This window comes from Rhinolophus sinicus, chromosome 3 (assembly GCF_057876585.1).
Source record: "Rhinolophus sinicus isolate RSI-liver-muscle chromosome 3, RSI-T2T, whole genome shotgun sequence".
NCBI classification, from domain to species: domain Eukaryota; kingdom Metazoa; phylum Chordata; class Mammalia; order Chiroptera; family Rhinolophidae; genus Rhinolophus; species Rhinolophus sinicus.
This window is the reverse complement of record NC_142503.1, coordinates 78,533,641-78,552,426: the sequence shown is the minus strand read 5'-3', so window position 1 is coordinate 78,552,426 and position 18,786 is coordinate 78,533,641. Positions and strand designations below refer to the sequence as shown.

At 36.1% G+C, this 18,786-nt stretch overlaps 1 long non-coding RNA gene across 1 annotated transcript; it reads left to right on the top strand.

Moving 5' to 3' along the window:
- The first annotated feature begins 11,076 nt into the window (after nucleotides 1-11,076).
- On the top strand, nucleotides 11,077-18,311 carry LOC148758510 (uncharacterized). Its single transcript, XR_016020549.1, has 3 exons — nucleotides 11,077-11,431; nucleotides 17,663-17,754; nucleotides 18,098-18,311. It is a non-coding gene; the product is annotated as an uncharacterized LOC148758510 (long non-coding RNA).
- Nucleotides 18,312-18,786: the final 475 nt, after the last annotated feature.

Below are 18,786 nucleotides of genomic sequence, written 5' to 3'. Positions count from 1 at the left end.
AGTTTGGGGTCTCAGAGAAGCTACATCTAGCCATACTATGAGACTCTGTACTATATATAGTCCATTTCATTGTGCCCAAACCTTCAGTGATACTTTGTTAATCTCAGTTTAGTCTCTGGGGGGCTGTGAGAGATCAAGGGAAGGTTTGGGTTGGACCTGCAAAGTGGCGGTGGGATCCTCTCCCTGAGACCAGGTTTGGGGATGCAGTGATGGGCCCAAGGATCAGTAATCTCCAGGAACCATTGGCAGTGGCATTAGGCTAAGCAGGAAGGAAGAGCCAAGGGGACTTGTTGCACCCACATGAAACAGCCTCCTGCATGTTCTTAAAAATACCTAGGAGTTGCTTTGCAAGGTCAAAATCATACTGGTGTGGTCTGGAAGCTTCATCATGAGGATATTTAATAGAAATTAAAGGTATCTTAGGTTACAGTTGCAGGCTGGTGAGAAGTTATTTGGACTTACTACTTGGGAAGCATCTCCAAGTGAGACGGCAGGCCACCAGGCCACATAGCTCTCATTCTGTACCCCAAGTCCCACTTTTTCAAAACACTCTTCCACTCCAATTCTGGCTGCAACCATCCAGCCTGGCCCCAGAGAATGCCACGCCCTCTTCAATATTTTGGCCAAAGCAAGGATAAAGCTAAACTCCCCAAATCTTTTGAGCATGGTGTTATCTCAACACTAAAAATGTTAATGCATACTAAAATAAATGAATTTTAAATTTTACCTCAAAAAAGTTCTATAAACAAATGTTGAATTCTAATTTATCAAAAATGGGCTGAATTATTTTAGGCTATGTATTTGTAATTTTTCATAATAAAATATTGGCAAAAATACATTATTAAAAAAACAGTATAGATAATATGAAGTTTTTCAATATGCAGATCTAGATCCTACAACAATTTTACTGCAGTGCTTTACTGCAGTGCACTGACATACCGTCTGAATTCCTTTTTTCTACTCTCCAGTCTGTCCCCATGGGTCACATGCTATCATATTCTCACAACAGTGGTGTCCTAAATGCCTTATTCTTTCTTTATTCTAGTTTCGACCTTGGTGCCCACCCCTCACCCCTTCCTCATTTTCATACTGAAGGACAGACCTTCAGAGTTCATTAACACTCCAGAGTAGACTGACAGGAATGGTTATATAGAACCACAATATCATTAAGTAGTCACTTAATTGTAGCATATTCTTACAGTGGTAATTATGCAAATTGGTTAAGAGGGAAACCATTTCTTTTATACCCTGCAATTCTGTGTGGCAGATTATATTTTCCAAAATGGCTAGAGCAGTATTTCTGGACCCACGTGCTCTTCCAGAACCTATGCCTATTTTCCCTCCCAAAACCTGGGTGGGTTTGTAATATTCTCAATTAGTAGAATGTGGCAGAGATAATGCTTTGTGATTTCCAAGGCTAGACTACCATTTTCTGCCCGCTCTCAACCTCTTTATCTCTCTCCCTAATCAGCATGCTTACTCTTCACTCTTGGAACCCAGCCACCACGCTTCAAGGAAGTCCAAACCAGCCTAAGCAGAGAGACCACATGGAGAAGCCCATGGGAGCAGAAATTGAGCCCCCCCCCCAGCCAACAGCCAGCATAAACTGCCAGCCATGTGAGTGAATGAGCCTTCAGATAATTCCAGATATCACAGAGCAAAGAAAAACCATCCCCTCTGTGCCCTGTTTGAATTCATGACTCTCATTATCATGAACTTAACAAATGTTTTCTTTACACCATTACATTTTGGGGTAATTTATTACCTAGTCATAATAACTGGAACATGCTGGGAGATTGTAGATACAGATATCAACTGAATCCATGTTTACTGTCTTCACAGAAGTTACACTCTCCTATTTCTGAGATTTCTTTCATAGCTGCACATACTGTGAGAGTTTCAGAGGAGCCTGAGCTTGGAACAAATTGAGAGACATTGTTAGGAGACAGACATATAAAGTTGAAAATATCAACTTTGTTACTGATAATGTTGATGGGTAAATATGGCTTCTGAACCATGGCCTAGCGGGTTTGATAATATCTCATGCCTCAGTAATATCTCACTGGCCCAGTTAGATGACTTCAGCCCTCCTCCTCAACCCCCTTTGCATCACGCACCTTTCCTCAGGAGAAAGACCCTTGCTGCAAGGCAGGGAACAGTCTCTAAAATGAGGAAGGGGCTAAGTGCCCTACTTCTTTTCCAGATCACTCCCTCCTCCTCCAGGCAGAAGAACAGGTGGGGAAAGACACCAATGGTATCAGTGAAGCTAAGCAACTTCCACACAGAAACATGAATGTCATACCTCTCACCATATTATGAATTGTTCATTATATTACTTTAATTTTTTTCTACTTTAGCCTTGTCCCAAGCAAAAATTCCCATGAAATAAGAGTTTGATTTGCTAATTATATCTATATTTTCAGTATACATTGAAATAAGTACTCAACTATTAAAAATTGTATAATTTAAAATAATTTCCCGTATACATTGAAATAAGTACTCAACTATTAAAAATTGTATAATTTAAAATAATTTCCCGTATATTAGTGGATGTATATCACACTTGGGGAAATGATGCTATGAAAAGTTAACGCTGGTCATCTCACAAAATGAGTTAGCACCAACTCAGGCAGATATGTAGTTTAATGTTTGCTCAAAGGCAGACCTGAGACATGAAAATTAATCTTAAATAAAAAATTAGAGATTCTATTTTACTATTTTTTTCAACAGTATACATCCTTAGGTAAAATGGTAGAAGATTCATGAAGCAAGAACTAGAAATCAGATGACATAATAATGGAGTCTCCTAATTCTTCTAATAATTCCAGCATTGTGGTCATGATTCTGAATGATTCTATACTGTTCTAGATTCTGAACCTTAGTGCATTTCCTAATGTCATTCTATGAGACTTTGAGATGGTTTTTTTGTTTGTTTGTTTTTGTTTTTTTAGTTTGTTTGTTTGTTTTGTCTTATATGTGCTCTCCTCAACCTTGATGACAAGAGCTGCTGCCCTATTTCCTTCTTTCTCCCCTCTTCCTGTCCTCGCTCCCAAAGCCCACTGAGGAGAATTTGGAGTGTATTCATGGAACAATAGCAGGGTGTTGGTTAGAGTGGTCTTGGTTGCTTATAGTGGTCTCTTAGGACTGTTTCCATATGTGATTTAAATGTAAATTTGAAAGAGAAAAACATCACCTTTCACCCTGAGGCCGCAGACCGGAATGTCATTTTGGTTCTTCTGCACTACACTGACTCATTACGACTACTTCTCCAAAACTCCACCTTCAAAAAAGGAAAAGAGGGTGAGCTCTGGAAGTGAGCTGGGGCACAGAAGTAAGAAGCAGTGTCAGCAGGAGCAGGAAAATGCCCTCTTATACTACTGACCTTTCTTTACTAAGAAAGGCCTACCCACCTGAAGGTTAGATAGCTGTTTCTTGGAGGACACTGTCAAAGAAAGAGCAGAAACAGTTATGGAAGCTTGTCCAGCTGAAGCAACTGTGAAAACAGGAAATTACCTTTGAAATTGGGGGCCACTGTGCCTCTCTTCAAAATTACCATAGATACTTTTACAAGTCAGAAACCAAGTAGCAGCTGCTACAAGAGGTGGTATATAGTTGTCCGTTATGTGCTACGCTCCCACCTTGGTGTGAAGGCCGCTGTGGGAAGGATGGATTATGTAATAGTCAAGAATCAGCTGGGAAACTTGTTTAAAAGTGTAGTCTCCTGGACCCACCCCTGGAGAATCCAATTCTTCAGGTCTGGAATAAGGACGAGAAATCTACACTTTTAATAACTTTCCCCAGAAACCCAAGGCATTCTGATGCAGGAGGTCTACAGTACATAGTTGAAGAAACAGCACTCTTATTATTATTACTGAAACCTTCTGCTATAAAACATATGCCTAAACTATTTCTTAGTAACTCTTCTGAATTTTAGTCTCTTTCACCTTTGACTTTGTTTTCCATCCTATGCCAAACACAGATCGGCATAGGAGGAACAGATCGAACACTCAACCAAGAGTCCTGGCTTCTGACCTTGCTTTGTTACTAGCTTGTTCTGTGGTACGGGGCTTCTAACTTTTGGGGACCTTGCTTTCCTCATCGTCCAATTAAATGATTTTTTTTGTACTGAATTCCATAGACCCCTAAGATTCCTGGATGTCCTCAGACTCAAAAATTTCATGAGGGGTGAAGGATAGACTAAGTAATCTGGGATTAAGACCTCCCAAACTCCTCCAGGAACCAATCCAGCTTGGCTTTGAAATTTTACTTTATATGTTGGAATTCCTTTAATAGTTTTGTTTGGGCAGGGGAGAGACCTCGTGTTGATTTTTGTTTGTTTGTTTCATCCACAGGATTTTAAGAGGTCTTTAAAGAGTCCCTTTGATCTCTAGTGTCTGATTCCAGAAATTCTAGATGGAATCCCTGGCACAGACTCCTTCTTTGTGAAGTTTTCTGCCCCTTCCCATGCCCAGTCTGTAGTGGCCAGTTTTATTCAGCTGGGGGAAAGGTTTCACCTCTGGGAAGCATGTCGTATTAAGAGCCAGAGGTGTGAGTGGGTGACATGAGTGTGTGACAATACGTCAAGAGTCACACACACAAGGATCTACTCAAGAGTCATTTAAGCCTAATTATCAGAGAAGGACAAGGCCCTGTTCACCTCTGTTCAGTTTCCACCAGAGTTACTAATTCCCCTCCATTTAGCCCCTCACAGCAACATCCCTGATAAACTATCTGCCAGAAACAACAGACTGTGCAGAGAACGTCCAGAACATTTTAAAAGGTACAGTTCCACTCAGAGAGTCATCAGATCATCTCAAGACAAGATAAAATAACCCCTGAGTTCTTTCTCTCTGTTCAAGGATGACGGGCTATTACCTCAGCAAGCAGGCCCTTAGACTGATCAGCAACCAAGGGAGACATCCCAGGTTGGGCAGTGGTGGCCATGTTCAGCCATGGTCATTGGCTAACAAGAAAGGGTGAGGAACCTGCAACTTGGCAGGCGCAAACAAAGTTCTTCCTTTGGCCAGAGGGACTGAGGCACTGAAAGGATAAATGACTTCCATTAAATGAATCAGGAGGCATTCTTTCCATTCTTGTATATAATAAATAAGGAAAGTGCAGTACAAAGAAATACCTCCTATCTCTGGACATATTGGAATATACACATGGAATCCGCCTAAGTTTGCAAGCGTTATCATCTGCTGGGAAATCTCTGTCCTCTGCATCGCATCGAACACCGTCTCTACAAAACACAGCCTGGTAGCCACAAGCACTTACCTAACTCTGCTCTAACTTGTCCCCACAGCCGCTCTAATCATTTCCTGGCCATTAGGAAATATAACATTATAGGCAGCCCCTAAGGAGCCTGTTCGGCTTGTCAGCCTCTCTCTATTTCCCCCCATACCCCAACCCCTTGCAACTACCATCTTGCTCTCTGTTTCTATGAATTTGACTTTTTTTTTTTTTTTTTTTATTCTTCATATGAGCAGATTCACTTAATTTACCTGGGTAAATAGATTGTTATGATGTAAATATAACAGACTCCGATTCTCAGGCACATGATGGAAAGAATTGTGACATTTGTTTCTTTCAGAAAAAAATCTTCCATGCAAATCATTAAAGGTGGTTTGAATGGTGCATGAAAATCTAGTTCTACTTATTTTGCTATGCTTTATTTTCTCCAAGATATAAACTTGTCTGCATATGTTAAGTTAGCTCTTGTTTGCAAGCATATCAAGTTTTTTTTATTCACCTACAATATTTTAAGATGAATGCAATTAATCTACTTTTGAGTCTGATGCATTCTTTCTTTATCCATACCAAATACCAGCAGGAATTTGTAATGTCCTTAACTGAGAAAAAATAATTTTCTTTTAATTTAAAGGTTTCACTTTTCGTCTGGAAAGGTCAGCCCCAAATTCAATTTTTTAAACTAAAATCCAAAATGGTTGGAAACAGAACTCATCTACTCTATAATTTGTATGTATTTTTTCAGAATAGTCATAAAATGGTCACTTTTTTCTTCCTTTATCCTATCCTCAGTTCACCAAATGTAAAGAAACTGATGAACAAATTCATCTAAAGATATTTTACAGATTCAAGTAAACAGAGGTCCACAGAGAGGAAAGTTCTGGGTCTCTGCATAAGAGAGTGGTTTTGCAGTTACTGAGCAAAGTCGCATAGAGAAGAGCTTAAACAGAAGTCAGAGAGTTGAAAGAGCAGCCCCTGGCTAACCAGCTGAGCCCAGGCTGGGGTAATCCCCCAAATAATAAGAACACTAAAAAAGTGAAATTCACTATGGTAGCACAGCTACTTATGCCAGGCATGGCTTTGCACAGTCACATATTATTTAACAACAACTTTGTGAGGGTGTTTTTTATCCTCGTTTTACAATAAAGATATCAAAGGCTCAGAGCAAGTTGCAAAGTGGCAGACTTCTGAGTGGGACCAAGTTCTGTCTGACTCCAAAGTTTGTGTTCCATGCTTGCTGCTGTTCTCAGTCTCCAGGAGGTTTCTCTCACACTTGAGCAGGAGGCAGATACGTATCCTAGTTTCAGGCTGAGCTGTTCAGATGCTGAGAACCAGCAAACTGAGCCCTTGGGCATAAAACTGAGACTCTTTCCAAATTCCCCTGGCTAATGGCCCTTATTTTAGAAGTTCTTATTTAATTTTCCATTTCATTGGAGGTTATTTTCTAATTTCTCCTATGTTTCATAAAAAAGGGTATTTTCCTACTGTTATATAAAAGCAAAATACTAAGGGGTACTATTGTCTGTGTACTCACCCTCACTATGGTTTTGTTTCCTCACTTTATAAACGAGAGCTTTAGAATGCTATTACTTTCCTTATCCCCGACCCTCTCCCAATTCCTATTTGCTGAGATATTTTGGTACTTTTAGTTCTAAACTGTTATTCATTTTTCTTTTGCCATATACGTCTTCAGATCCTTCAGTTTTTGAGAACTCTTTTGATACTTACACTACAAATTCCCAATCTTTCTACCACTATTTATTTAGATTTAAAAAATGTGTGCTTCAAGGTTCATTGTTCCTCACTCTTGCATCTTCTCTTCAGTTTCCCTTATTTAAAAAAAATTTTTTTTTCAATATTTCATTTACAGTTGGCAGTCAGTGTTATATTTATTTCAGGTTCTTGAGCTTTCCTTAGCTCGAAAGTTTCTTTCTAAGCATTTTCCTCGGTGGGGATACATGGAGGATATGTAATCTGAATCATTATATATTCATCAATAGGTTTCTTTTTACTCTGGGCGGTGAGTGGTATCTTGACCAAGAGTAGGTTTTTTAGATTGCATTCCTTTCTTTCAGTGCCCTGTAGATATTATTCCTCTGTCTTCTGGCATCCATTGTTGCAGTTGAGCAGTAGTCTGATACCAATCTGATGCTTTGCTTTTTTGTCTGGAAGCATGGAAGATTTTTCTTTATCCTTGCAATTCAGAAAATTTGCTAGCATATATCTAGGAACAGACATATTATTTATTTTTTTAATCTGGCCTAGAACTCAGGAAACCTTTGCAGGGTGATGACTTCAGTCTTTATATAAACCAGAGCTTTCGCTCTTTGTTCTGAGATAGTTCTTCCCCTTGATGATCACACCAATAACTGGATTTTTTAATTTCATCTTTCTTCTCTTTCCATTTTAGCTTCAAAATGATGCTTTTAAGGCTCACAAAGTCCTTTTTGTGCTGTAATAGAATCTCCTTGAATGAGTGCTTATTTATTTACTATGAACTTTGTCTTTTGTCTCCTCTAGCAATTCTTACAATCGAAGTTAACCCAATTCTAGGTGTTCTGATTGTTCTTTATGCTTGTTTTGGCTGCTAGCTTGCCTAAGACTATTTCTTGGTCTACTCTTGGTTCTATCTTCCCCTGAGGTTTAGTCAAGCTGTGGAGGTGTGTTTAGCAAAGTGAGATTGCTGATGCCATGGTCTCTGCTGTGGTGGGCCTGTGATGGACAAGCAGGCAAGAGCTTCCTGCCTCCATTATTCTCACCAGTAGAGGCTGGTGTTCCTCAGGGAAAGAGAGGAGGACGTGTCCCTGTTCAGCTGTCCCCAGATGTCCAGCAGTTTTTCCTGGGTCACATGGAAGCAGATTGGCATAGTCTGTCCTCTCAGGTATCTCCTGAAAGGAAGCTCTCCTGAAGACCCAGTCCTCCTACCAGGATTCTTCCCCCATATTTCTCAGAATTTGGTCTGATTTTCAACAAGGGTGCCAAGACTATTCAATGGGAAAATAATAGTCTTCTTAACAAATAGTGCTGGACAACTGGATAGCCACATGCAAAAGAATGAAATTGGATGTTTACCTTACATAACATACAAAAATTAACTCAAAATGGATACTTTTTTTGGTTGAATGTAGGCGCTGAATCTATAAAATTCTTAGAGGAAAACATAGAAGTCTGTGGTACCTTGGACTTGGCAATGGGTTCTTAGATATAACACCAAAAGCACATGAAACAAATGAAAAAAATACATAAATTGGATTTAACCAAAATTAAAAACTTCTATGTTTCTAGGGACGCTATCAAGAAAGTAAAAATACAACACACAAAATAGGAGAAAATATTTGCAAATGTTACATTTGATTAAAAAAACTTGAATCTGGATTATATTAAGCTCTTACCACTCAATAATAAAAAAGGCAAACAAGACGATTTAAAAAATGCGTAAATGAACTGAATAGACATTTCATCCAAAGAAGATATGCAAATGACCGATAAACATGAAAGGTTGCTGGATGTCATCAGTCATCAGGGAAATGCAAATCAAAACCACAATTAGATAGGACTTCACACCCACTAGGAGGGCTAGAATCAAAAAGTAAGGGAGTAACAAGTGCTGATGAGGATGCAGAGAAATCTGAATCCTTATACACTAGTGGTAGGAATGTAAAATGGAACAACCAATTTGGAACACAACCTGATAGTTCTTCAAATGATTAACCTTAGTTTCCAATGGACCCAGCAATTCCACTTTTAAGTAACACCTTAAGTAAATAACCTACATGTCCATCAATTGATGAATGGACAAACAAAATGCAATACAGCCATACGAGTCTGCAGTATTACTTGACCATTAAAAGGAATGAAGTACTATTATGTTGATACAAAAGTAATTGCAGTGTTTGCAAGTATTTCTAACCTTTAAAACCGCAATTAATTTTGCAACAACCTAATACTTGCTGTGACATGGATGACATTAAAATTATTATGCTAAGAGAGAGTCCAGTTACAAAACAGCACATATTATATGATTCCATTTATAAGAAATATCTAAGACTGGCAAATTTGTAGAGATGGAGAGTAAATTAATGGTGAGTGGTGGTAGTGGGCAGGGGGAGGTGAGGGAGTATGAGGCACAAAAACAAACAGCTAAAGGGGGAGGTGAGGGAGTATGAGGCACAAAAACAAACAGCTAAAGGGTTTCTTTTGGAGGTGGTGAAAATGTTCTAAAATTGAGTGTTGTCCTGGTTGCACATATCTCTGAATATAGTGAAAACCGTTGAACAATACATCTTAAATGAGTAGATTGTATGGTATATTTATTATCCCTCAAAAAGCAGTTGTAAAATATGCTATTATGAAAAAAATATTAATATTGCTAATGATATGTCATTAAGAACAAAGATTAAAATAACACCAAGCCTAGTAACAAAAAAAGAAAAAAAAAAGGTGAGCAGTGCTCCCAGGTCTTAAAAGTGGGCAAAATTATATTGACATATAAAGTGCCACCATTTATTATAAACTATAAATATAACACATAAAACTCTATTAAAATTTAAATTTGACCTAAATATAGGGTTACAGATTTAGAAAAAAAAAATACAGGATGCCCAGTTAAATTTGGATTATTTCTAACTGCCTATGCAGATATACGTTTAGATAAATAAACAATATTGCATGGGACATACTTTACTATAAAAGTATTTGTGATTTATCCAAAATAAAATATAACCATCTGAATTACATACCACTTTCTTTAATTTTATTTCCCTGATGACTTGACTCTCCTTAATGGTTTCTTATTTTGCAGAATTTGTTTATAAAATTCCTTATGATTATAGTCTGTGTTTCACTTCTATTGCAACATATCATCCACAGTGGTCATATTCAACTTATTTCATTCTTTTGTCCATGTGACAGTCATCAATGATAAAACATGGTCCATATTAGCATTTAAAGCCAGTATCCTAAACGTATTCTGGCATAAAGCTAAAATTCTGGTAATTGCTCTTCAAATTTTGTTTGTTAAAGCACATGCCATCTTTCATGGCATAACTTGCTTTCTATTCTTGAAGATTATGTTGTATCTCTTGACTAATAATTTTTAAAAATGTTGTCCACTGATATAAAGGAGCATCGTTGTCCCTTTTTATTTTCTTCTTCATCAATACACATGATTCCACTTTTTCCCATTCTGGAAGAATATTTAATAACATCCAGTAAAAGAGAATCAAATTCTTCAAAGGATAATATCTATTTTAAAGCATAGTTATAACAATTGCCATAATAATTACCTACTTTGAGTTGGAGTTTCTTTCCCATTCAAAAGTACAATTGCCCCCTTAAGAACAGTTTTGAAAATGAAAGGGACAAATTCTTCATCACTTCTTTCTTTAAAGCATTCAACAATTTCCTTTAAACAATGAAATACTTCAAAAACATTGTTTGCTCTTCTTTTAATTTGCATAATCCTTTGCTAAAGTGATTGAAAACTATGAACAAGAAATAAGTAGCCTTTACTTTAAAGATGATTAAAACTCAACAAGAATTTTTTTTGGGGGGGAGGTCGGGGGGCCTATTCTTCATAATTAATGTATGATCTCAAACTTTAAGTGATAAACTGAAGATTCCTTCAAACATGTTTGTTAAAGAGAGCCAGTAGATTTTTTGAGAGAGTTGAATAATGCCAACAAAATTCCAGAAATTTTTCATAGCTCAGTACAAACGGTGTAACACTTAGTAAGTTACTCACTAAGTAAATAACACTTAGTATAAGTGAGGATATGAAGTAAGAGAGCAATTTCATAACAATGTCATCACTGCCAACAGAAAGAACATCATATGCTAGTTGGGCAGCACTATACAAAATATGGGTAGGATAGTCAACACTTTTTATGGAATTGTTCATGCTTTGCTTCAACTTTGAATAAACTTTTTCTGCACCGTTAGGTAAACATCTGCATAGTTTGTACCAAAAGCAATGCAATTTACCTTATAAACTCCTAGCTCAAAAAGAGAGTCCTTGCTAAAATATGCTAATGTTTTTAAAGTCTCATCTGGACTTCAAGGAATTTTTACTCATAAAGGCCTTGTAAGCAAGTCTTTTTCACAAGAAAAATATTGTACAAGCAAAAGGAAAAAAATTTTTCTGATTGTGAATGTGATTGTGAATTCTTTGTGCTGCAAAAAGGTAAGGAAGGAGGCATTTAGGTCTTTGATAACTTGTAGAAGTAAATGCAGCTGTTACACATTTCATTATTGCTGTAGATTTTGTCCTGGTACTTGAATATTTGCTTGCAGTTTTGTAATCAGAAAATGCTTTTGGTTGTGGTACATTTTAACAATCATTAGAACTGAAAGGCTAATCATGATACATACTGTGGAAGGCCATGACAACTGCTGTGATTATTTAAATGTTCATCTGAATTTCTCTTAATCAAAAAAATTTGTTATTGTATCAGCCTTAGTGCTAGTTGAGGAAATCATACATCTCTTACGCGTAGCTGTTAATATATGCTAATTTATATCTGACAATTTTTATATTGAAAGAACAATTGCATATTACAGAAAACAACTTCAGAGGGAATTTTTGTCTCATTTAATAAGTGTCCACTGTTCAGAGATTCATCACAAAACCTACTCTTGTGTTTTGGCATTTGGGGTTTCAAATACACACCAAAAAATTATTGATTTGCTATTGTCAATCACTGCAAAATTTGAAAAGATTGAATTTGATAACTTTATGGCCGTATCCATGCCACCAGTTACTCACAAATCTGAACTCATACCAAACTGTAAACAGGGGTTGAAGGTTTGCAAGTTTGCCAACTAGCAATAAATTGAACTCAATATCTGATGTAAAAAGGGAAACATTTTGTTTGCCCGCAAGGGAGAGCGATACTTGTAAGGCAATTTCCATGAGCAAAACTATAGTTGATCTTACATGAGCTTTTGAGAAGCTTGATAGTCAGAGACAGGTGGACTTTCAGAAGCAGGAGTGTGTAAAGACCGATGGATTTTCGGCCATGTTACTGTGCGCTGGAGGAAGGCTGCTGTGGACCAGCTGACCGTGACCTCTGGGAGCAAGGCTATTGGAGTGACACACTGGCTGACCAGCTGAGTCTAGAAGCTATCAGATGGGCTGTCACAGATTGCTGACTTGCAGGGCTGGAAGTTTATCATTGATTGACTCTCAGAAGCTGCGAGCTGCCATTGATTTGCTCTCTTATAGATGTTTGGAGTGAGCCTGTTGAGTTGACTGGCTGGTTTCCAGAAGCAAGGCCACAGGAATGGGACTTTTAGCTGTTTGCCTGATTTTCAGAGCTTGTGCACTGATACAAAGTTATCTTGGATTCACAGTACTTGCTTGTTCACAACTTGGGAATTTGGTCAAAGAATAGTCTTTTCCTTTCTTGACTCTAAAAAATAAATACTTTTGATTCTCCATTCCCCCTTTTGATCTCCTCTCAGCCAAATCTGCAGGAGAGACAATAAGAGATTGTCCATATGTTTGTTGGTAGAGGTATGGTTTTCAGTTGGTGTTGCCATTTAAATGATGTAAACATCAATCATTGTGGCAGAAAAATAGCTCTGATGATTTTTTGTAATTTTATGAAAAAAACTGTATGCAGGGCATTTAAGGTGTCCTGACAATGTGAAAACAGGACACAGGACAACATAATTAAATACAGCGTGTGTCCTGTATATACAGATGCCTAGTAATACCACCTAAGTATAATATTCTAGCTATAACAAGCATTAAACATTTTACATAACAGTAAAATGACTTGCTTTCTAAAATTTTAAAGATTTTTAAAAGATCATTTGAATAACCTGGGTTTCTTCAAAAACATCAAATTAAATTGAGTCATGCCCTTTTCTCTCTGATTTCATCTCCCTGAACCCAACTGAGATATTTAAGATCTATTCTGTTAAAGGAGGTGCTTAGTTTTTCTTTTGTTGATGATGGTAATAATTTCCCACCAAAAAGTTCTTTAATTAGGTCTGAGTTTGCATTAATCCTTTTGCTTTTGTTTACCTCTTTGCTTTATGCAAGGTCATGATTCCACCTTCTTTCCGTGAGATCAGTAAATATCACCAAGAAAGCCATTTATGGCTGGTGTTGCCTTTTTAAAACAGCAAATTGAGAATTTCATATTTTCTTACAAGTTTCTTACAATGATTTATGCAGGTCACACACAAAAAAGCATTTTTAAAGAGGTTTCAAGACATCTCTAATAGATCCCTTAGTAGAAATCAAATCTTAATAACAATACTGACGTAAATGTTTCATTTTATGCTATACATAAATTCTCTAGAATAATTGCTGTTTAAAGAAAATTTTTTATAAATAACTTTGTGAAACCTAACTGTAGTTCCAGGACCCTGCAAGCCCATTCAATCGATGCAATGGAGCAGAGGGAGGCCACAATTATTAATTAGGGAACCCTTTGCAGAGTAGCTGGGCAGGTAGCCCCTCCCATTTTTCTTATGGCACAAAGGAGTGGTAGCAGGTCTTCTGACATCCACAATGGACCCTGGGGATGAAAGGCGTAGCACTGTCCCACATAGCTGTTGACTTGTGAGAGGAATAGGAGACCTGTCATGCAGAAGACCCCTATTGGAATACCTCCTCTCGGCTACGTGTCATATCCCACCCCATAATCCCTGGAAGCAAGTTGTAGTAAATAGAAGCAAATCCACAGGCATGTATACACAGAGCCATAGATACGAAGAAAGGCATAAAAGTTAGAATCACTACTTGAGAAATACTGTGAAAGAGAGGCACCAACCTCAACAAAAAACCTCAAAGAAATAGAATTAATAGAACAAATAGAAAAGGCTCCAAAATAGTTATAATTAACATCCTTGTGTGATAAAAAAGGAATACAGACCTATATTCATATATAACAATTATAGGTGATTATGAAAAGACCCAAAATTCTTAGAAATTAAAAATATGAGCATAGAAAACATAAAAGCTCAGTAAATAAGCTTAATAGAAGAATGGGCAAAATTGAAGATCAAATATTAGAAGATCTAGATGAAGAATTTGCTTATAACCTAGCACAGTCCAGAAGTTCTGATGTCCATCTCAGAGACAGGATGGAGAGAAGGCAAAGAGGGAGCAGTGGGGGAGAGAGGGAGGCTTTAAAAAATAGTCTTTAAAAAAAGATTTAATGGCATTTTGGATGTTTCCATATCTTGGCTATTGTAAATAGTGTTGCGGTGAACATAGGGTGCATATATCTTTTTGAATTAGTGTTTTGCATTTCGTTGGATAAATACCCAGGAATAGAATTGCTGGATCATAAAGTAGTTCAATTTTTAATTTTTTGAGGAACCTCCATACTGTTTTCCATAACGGCTGCACCAGTTTGCAATCCTATCAATAGCATAAGGGTTCCCTTTTCTGCACATCCTTGCCAACACTTGTTTGTTGATTTATTGATGATGGCAATTCCGACAGTGTGAGGTGATATCTCATTGTGGTTTTTATTTGCATTTCTCTGATAATTAATGATGTTGAGCATCTTTTCATATGTTTACTGGCCGTCTGTATGTCCTCTTTGTAGAAATGTCTATTCAGGTCCTCTGCTCATTTGGTAATTAGATTGTTTGTGGGTGTTTTGGTGTTGAGTTAAATGAGTTTTTTAAATAAATTTTGGATGTTTATCCCTTGCTGGAAGTATCATTGGCAAATATCTTCTCCCATTCAGTAGGATGTCTTCTCGTTTTGTTGATGATTTGCTTTGCTGTGCCAAAACTTTTCAGTTTGAGGTAGTCCCATTCGTTAATTTTTTCTTTTGTTTCCCTTGTCTGAGGACATATGTCAGTAAAAGTATTACTAAGGGTAATGTCTGAGAGTTTGCTGCCTATGTTTTCTTCTAGGAGTTTTATGGTTTGGGTCTTACATTTAAGTCTGTAATCCATTTTGAGTTTATAAGAAGGTGGTCCAGTTTCTTTTTTTTTCATATATTTGTCCAGTTTTCCCAGCACCATTTACTGAATAGACTTTCTTTACCCCAATGTAAATTCTTGTTTTCATTGTCATAAATTAAATGACCATGTAGGCATTTATTTCTCGGCTCTCTATTCTGTTCCATCGATCTTTGTGTCTGTTTTTATGCCAATACCATGCTGTTTTGATTACTATGTCCTTGTAGTATAGTTTGATATCAGGTAGCATGATACCTCTAGCTTTGCTCTTCTTTCTCAAGATTGCCATGGCTATTCAGGGTTTTTAATAGTTCCATATAAATTTTAAGATTATTTTTTCTAGTTCTGTGGAAAATGCCATTAGTATTTTGATAGGGATTGCATTGAAACTGTAGATTGCTTTGGGTAGTATGGACATTTTAACCATATTAATTCTTCCAATCCATGAGCGTGGTATATGCTTCCACTTACTTGTACCTTCTTTAATTTCTCTCTTCATAGTCTTACAATTTTCTGAGTGCAGGTCTTTTACTTCCTTGGTTAAATTTATTCCTAGGCATTTTACCTTTTGATGCAATTGTAAATGGGATTGTTTTCTTAATTTCTCTTTCTGATAGTTTGTTATTGGTGTGTAAAAATGCAACTGATTCCTGAATATTAATTTTGTATCCTGCTACTTTACTGAATTCATATATCAGTTCTAATAGTTTTTTGGTGAAAACTTGTTCATAACAGCACTATTTACAATAGTCAAGATATGAAAACAACTAAAATGCCCATTGATAGATAATTGGACAAAGATAATTGTGATATATATATATATATATATATATATATATATATATATATATATATATATATATAATGGAATATTACTCTGCCATAAAAAAGAATGAAATCTTACCACTTGTGACAAGAGGGTATTGAACTAGAGGGTATTATGCTAAGTGAAATAAGTAAGACTGAGAAAGACAAATAGCATATGATCTCATGTATATCTGGAATTTAAAGAACAAAATAAATGAACAAACAAAATAGAAACAGACTCAATAGATACAGAGAACAAATTGATGGTTACCAGGTGGGGGTGGGGGGTGCTGAGTGAAAAAGGTGAAGGGAGTAAGTACAATTGGCAGTTATAAAATAGTCACGGGGATGTAATGTACAGTATGGGAAATATAATCAATTATATTTTTAAAACTATTTATAGTGTCAGGTGGGTACTAGCCCTATCAGGGGGAACACTTCATAAATTATATAAATGTGTAACCACTATGCTGTACACCTGAAACTAATACAAAATAATATTGAATGTCAACTATAATTTAAAAAAATAGTCATGGGGATATAAAATACAGTATAGGGAATATAGTCAATAATATTGTAATAACTATGTACAATGTCAGATGCATTATAAACTTAGTGCGTTATCACTTTGTGAGGTATATAAATGTCTAATCACTATGTTGCTTTATACACCTGAAACTAATAAGACAAGACTTAGGTAAAGAATTGATTTAAATAAAATAACAATGAAATAACAAGTATTTAAAAGATATTAGTAAATATTAACACATTTTATGTTCTTATTCATAGACTTCAACATATTTTTCTTCTCAGTTAAATAGACAAGTGAGTCAAATGACCGGATTCATGTGCAAATAACATATTATTATCTAAAAATAAAACATTTTGGATAGGTCTGAGCGATTCTGTCAAATTTTGCCTCTATGATTTGTTGATAGACATTGAAGTCTAAATATATATTGGGATTGCTTTATCTGAAGGGGGAAATATAGAGAACAGATGAAATGAGAGATATGTGTTATGTGAGAACAGATTCAAGAGCATTGAGTGCTTACAAATGAAACAGTTATTTCCTATGTTTTTCCCTTTTGGGTTGATTATCTGCATCCTGTTCTTCTATTTGATGAGTTCTATGTATTCTTCTCCTTTCTAATGTTTTTTTTTCTTTCTTCAGGATTTCTTGCCTACCTTCATTACTGAAGCATTTCATTTCAATTTTATAGTCTACTAGACCTTCCCTCTAATGTTTCATTCTCAGTTGTTCTATAGTTTCTTACTGTTCTGAATCATTGTTCAGTCATTTTTTTGATACATTAAAACTTTTAGATCTCTGGTTAGGTAAAACCATTAGAAAAATATAATTTCTATAAATATTTTAATATATTGAATTTAGTTCAATACAGGTGATAAGTTTAACTTTATGTGCTGTATAAACATAAAGCTTAAAGTATAAAAGATTAAGAAAATAAAGTATCAGAAATGTTGTAATCCTTACACATATTGTAACCCACCACCTCTCAATAACAGCATTTATCAGTTAACAGGCATGATTTTCATATTATTAATGATGCATTCACATTTATTGGATAAAGTGATCAGATAAAACTAGGCCCAGCTGTTCCGTAGGGAAAAATAGCTAGTTTTATTTGTTTGTTTTATTTTTGCTTTTCAACAGGCAAGCAAATGAGGAAGAGCTAGGGAGAAAATGAAAAAGAATACAACTTTGAAACAGCTAACAAAGAAAAACGGAAAAAAATATAGAAATGGGTATGTATGGAACTTAATTATATATCTCTCAAAATATTTATATATTGTGAGAGTATTGTATGTAATTTAATGATGACTTTTAAAATCTAGTATTTCTTTATAGAAAACAGTAGAAATGGTAGAAAAATTTTAAAAATCTGAATAGACTAGTATCTGTAGGAAAATAGAAAAAATAGCCAAACATATTTCCACAAACGTGTCACCAAACTACCTTATTCTGTGGGTTAGTTACCCCAAATATTCAGTGAATCGATAATTGGCAAGTACATGGAGTAAGAGATATTCTCTTATCCTTTTGGTAAGAGTTCAGATTGATTCAGGCTTTGTTTTTTGTTTTGTTTAGGGCAACTTGGCTGAATCTATTAACATGGTTGAAAGATGAGAAGTGGGTGTAAAGGAAACGAAGAAATGGACTTTCACAATTTTCTACCCTGAACAACTAGGAGGATGATCGTGCTAGTGGCAGAAATGGGAGAGCCTTTAGGGTAAATACATTAGTACTTCCAGAACCTAGCATTCAAGCTTTATGATTATTTGATAAATGAATGAATAAAATGGTGCATTTAATTGCCGTCACTGTGTTTAGCAAGAGTGTTCACTGATTTTCCAAGTCCTCGTTTTAAAATATGTTTACTTTTCCTTAATGTTTCTTTTCATAAGCTTTAATGGTATCCTTAGCTCCTTTTTGAAAAAAATAGTTTTTCACTTTCATAGCATGAAGTGAATATATTATTAGTAGGTTAAAGAACTGTGTTTAGATGACTTTAAGGGAGTTTTAGCCCTGCATTAATCTGCCCTTATCAATGGCTTTTCTTTCTGAGGTTTCAGTTACCCATGGGCAACTGTGGGTTAAAAATACTAAAAGGAAAATTCCAGAAATAAACAATTCATACGTTTTAAATTGGGTGCAGATCTGAGTAGCATGGTGAAATCTTGCTCAGTCCTACTCTGTCCCTCCCTGGACGTGAATCATCCCTTTGTCCAGCATCTCTGTCCGTCATATGCTCCCCACCTACTCGTCACTTAGTTGCC